The following is a 4,708-nucleotide window of genomic DNA, read 5'->3' on the forward strand; positions in this document are numbered from 1 at the left end:
AAGACAGTGATAGCGACGGATGCTTCCCAAAATGAAGAAAAATGTGGAATTGGGATTTTCTCTCCTACTCTAGACTGGTCGTTTTCACTTCGCCTTCCAGATTTTGTGCCCATCTTTGTAGCAGAATTTTTAGTCATCAGTCTAGTCTTACGTAAATTAGAAGCATCAATAAGCTCCGCAATAATTTTGACGGACTCACTAAAGTATGTTCCTCCCTCACTGCAAACGAGGACTCGTATGTTTTGGAGGCGTTCAAATCATTAGTTCCACTGCACATAAAATTCATCAAATTAGCGTGGGTTCCTGGGCATAAGGGCCTATTTATGAATGAAATGGCAGACACGCTAGCCAGGTCATCATTGAATGGCCTGGTAATTCAGGTATTGCCCGCATCCAAATTCATTACAGGTGCTAGATTTAGGAGGAAAATGATGTTAGAGAAATTTTCCGCACCGTCATTAACGACCATATTAGAATTCCAGCATTTAAATCACCAGTGGAATAGTAAAGTATGTCAATCACGAGCAATAGAAGTCGCAATCACAAGACTGCGTTGTCAGACTCCCTATCTAAATTTTTATCTACACAGAGCTGGTCTGGCAGCATCGCCTAATTGTCCTTTTTGCGGATTACGTGAGACAACGAAGCACTTTCTCATTTCCTGCAAGAAGTACTCTACCTTGCGCAAAAATACCTTAGGTGTCGTTTTCCGTCTGCTTAGATTAGAATTAAATGAACGAAATGTACTGTCTTTCGGGGCTTTTTCTCTGGGCCACACTGACGGGAAGATTGCTGATGCATTGCAGGAGTTTCTTAAAGGTTCAAAAAGATTTAGATTGTAAAATTTAACTTTCCAAAATATTATTTCTATTTTTCCTCCAAATTATCGGTTTTATTGATTCAATTCTATTCTATATTATTATTAGTAGTATAATTCTAACTCTACTTCATTTATACTTCTTTCGTATTAGTTAAACAAAGTTCGAACTTCAATTTCAATTTTTCCTTTAAAAACTAACCGGTTCTTGGCCAATCCCCCAGTGTAGGTATGAGCCACAGCTTCCAGGGTCTACTCTACTCTACTTTCCGCGTATACGACTCTCATTGGAGATTATTACATTCTCGTCGGAGAGCTGTGGGACACAAAAAGAGAGTTCAAGTGTGTGTTTAAAGAGAGTCATAAACGTAGCAAGTCGGGGCTCACGGAAAAGAGTAGCACAAAAAATATTCACGATCGGATGGGATTCGAATCCGGGCCCTCTGCGTGGCAGTCGAGTATTCTACCACAGAGCCACAGACGCCGCTCGAAACTCCCTCGCAAAAAGGCCCTATACAGGCGTCCTGTCGGGCGAAGAATGGCGTTACCGTATGTAATATAGCGTGGTAAAAGAATAAAATAACAACAAGGCGCCACACAATGCGAATTGCGCCACGAGTGGGTCGTTTAATGCTTCCAACCCATTCATTACAAAGGGCTCATCTTGATCGTCTTCAGCCACAGTATCAACAATGTTCACATAATGTCTTGCAGATGGTAGCGGGTACCTCGCTTCTGCCCAGAATGACGAATAATGGCATAGTGGGTGCTTCCCTGCTTCACAAAAAAATTATGATGATTTATGGCGTGGTGGGTACCTTGCAAATGTATTTGTATTAGTTGCCCCAAGAGAGTTTACAACGGGATCTACAAAAGACCGCTCTTCCAGCTTTCTCTGACTGCGATGCGTGTTCCGCGCAGGCCTGGTGTTTTTTAGAGAGTAAATCAGGAATCGCCGCGCACATTGGGGAAGCGGAGAGTCAGGCAAAAGTTTCTTGCGCTTTCCCCGGCCTAAATAAAAGAGGAGATGCACAGTTCAGTAATATGGCGAGCACGCTAGCATATAGTTAACATCGTACTATGCATGCGTATGCTATATACATCTGGCCGCTGTAGTGTTGCAATAAGAAAAAGCGCAGTAAGGTGGCAGTGGTGGTGATGGCGTAGTCTTGACGTCTGTTCTTTATTAGCTCCGCAGTAATAGGAGAAGGTTACACCCACAAGAGAGACAGAGGGAAGGCAGGTTGGAGACAATGCCCAGTTTGCTACCCTACACGTGGGGAGGGAAATGAGAGGAATGAGAGAGCAAAGGAGAGAGAGAGAGAAACAGCATCAGCTTCACACACCTCACACTACAACACATGCGCCTACTGCACCCAAACCTTCCTGGTGCGGCTCTATAGCGCGGACTTTCAATGCTTTATCTGCTTCTCCCCATTTTTATTTCCTCCAATGAGCTTTTTCCTCACCTTCACCTTCGTCACCCAAGGAAGGTGAAGCTGATGATGAGGTGACCAGAAGACGCGGACTTGGCGATGGCTGCGTGTCAGTAAGGAAGGAGAAACGCACGGAGGGACGACCGACGGAGGGGCGGAGACAGCAGAGGCAATCTCGAACGTTTAGTGTCGCTGTAAATAAACGCTACTTGTCGTGCGCCTTCGTACGTCACAAAAAACACACACAAGCTATCTCACAACCGAAAGAAATAGTGAGCCAAGAAGCCGCTAGCATTCTTTCACTCTTTCCTTCGACGCCTGGCTGACGTGCAGAAAGCAAGAAAATATATATACACGGGCGTTCCAAGGAGTAATCTACGTAATAAGGATGAGCAAGGGATCGATCCGCATTACGCGTGCGCCGGATAGGCCGTGATGTCGGCGACGGCTGAGGAAGCGAAATGGCTCGTCCTTATTCCGCGCGCTTGCCTTTTCCCGCCTGCCGGTCGGCTCCTGCGAGGGACCCCGATTTACTGCGTTTGTTTCGGCGACGGCGCACATGGGGGGTCTGTCATTTGTTATCGCGTCGACGGCGTGCCTCTTGCGGAGCGAGGCTTAGGTGGTTCTTACGGGAGCCTCTAAGACTTCCACATATAACGCATTGCCAGCCAGGAGAGGGTGGAATGAGAGGGGAAAGGGGAAGAACGTGCCGTCGCAAAGAGCAGTCTTACTTGTTTTCACGTCACACGCGAAGAAGCGCGTAATATATTCTTCCATTTCGCGGGCGCGTACGAAGTGCTCAAAAATACGTGATGGACTGGCTTCCAGTAATGGACACCGGTAGCTGCTAAAGATTGCCTGTTCTCGTAGAAAAGTAACTATGAAGGTACCTTACCCGTGTCGGTGATGACATACATGATTTAAAAAATGAGAACGGAAAGGATACTGATCTTTCATTATTGATGCTTTCTCAGGTTCAGTGTCGTAGTGCATGAGGAGGCTAAATAAACGGCATATTTTATCAGAACTTTATCTGATGCCACCCTTAAGAAGGGTTAAAATAAATGTTTATGTTATATGCCCTGAGATTTATTAAAGGCTATTTTTATCGACTAATAGATACGTCCGTTTTTAAAGCTTTTAAAACTTTCTTGGCCTTTAAGACAAAAGTGTTTAAATGAGAGTATAGGTAGTGTTCGATTCAACTGAATGAAATAACACAAAAAAATAGCTAGAATCAACTACCTCTGATATTATCTTACATAACGGCTTTTACAAACGAATCGGTGTACTGCAGAGTTCTGAGAGAAGAGGTCTGCTGTCTGTGAGAGACCCCGCGTACTTTTTTATGACAGGCAAGATATAAAAATTTGGAGGGCGCTTGAGCTTCGCCTTCAAGACTAGAACGCGATAGCGTAATCGGGGTCCGTGCGCATCGCCTTCTGAATTTCTAGCCTGGCTTTGGTTCCCGGTGCATGCCTCAACCGTGCCGTAAAGAAACGAACGACTGTGCGCGTAACATTGGCCGTTCCAAAGTATCCTAGAATACCTACTGCAAGTACAATTGTTAAGTGCCCACTACGCCATAATTCATCGTTTTGAATCAGCGAAGGGCCCATTACGCGTCCGTAAGGCAACACGCGAACCTACGCAGCTACTCACTTCGTTGATGCTTTTGCTGCTGATGATGATTAAATATGTCGGAGCGCTTTGTAATGAGTGGGCCTTTACAACGCCTGCTCGTTGCGCAATTCACATGTTTTGACGCCTGGCGCGATTCTACGCTTCTTCCACGCAATATTACATGCCTTAAGGAGACTCCTTCCACTACATGACATTCATATAGTGTCCTTTTCCCGAAGGAGTTTCAAGGAATAGCGTGTCTCTGTGGCAGAACACCTGCTCGGCACGCAGGCGGCCTGGATTCGATTCTCACTCGAACCGAAGTTTTTTTCTTATTATTTTATTTGCATGTTTCTCGATTTTTCGGTCACGAACAAGATGATGCTTCAAGGGGGCGTTCCCCCACCCCCTTCCTTATCTTCCAAGGGGGGCGCCAAGACAGCCCCTATCTTTGCTCGGTCGGACCTGTCCTGTCATTGTTTATTGTGCAGAGTTATGGCCAAGCAGGATTTTGATGATTATGGCGGCCGAGCACCCCTGATGTTTCATTCCAAGAACGCTTCTTTTCCCCCATCACCACCGGAAAGCATGCAAACAAAAGCAGGCCGTTGTGAGCTACACGTCGTTGCCTCATTTTCACTTCGAATCCATTCCAAAGCTTCTCGTGTTTCGCACTTGACCAATGTGTGTGTGTGTGGGGGGGGGAGGTGGGGATAGGCGCTGCGCTGAAACTTTGCTCCCCCTTATGTATAACCCCGCGCACGCCTATCCAAATAAGAGAACCACTTCCGCTCCTGTTGTTGTTACTTGCAACAATTACTACATGACATTT

Source organism: Rhipicephalus sanguineus, chromosome 3 (assembly GCF_013339695.2).
Source record: "Rhipicephalus sanguineus isolate Rsan-2018 chromosome 3, BIME_Rsan_1.4, whole genome shotgun sequence".
NCBI classification, from domain to species: Eukaryota; Metazoa; Arthropoda; class Arachnida; order Ixodida; family Ixodidae; genus Rhipicephalus; species Rhipicephalus sanguineus.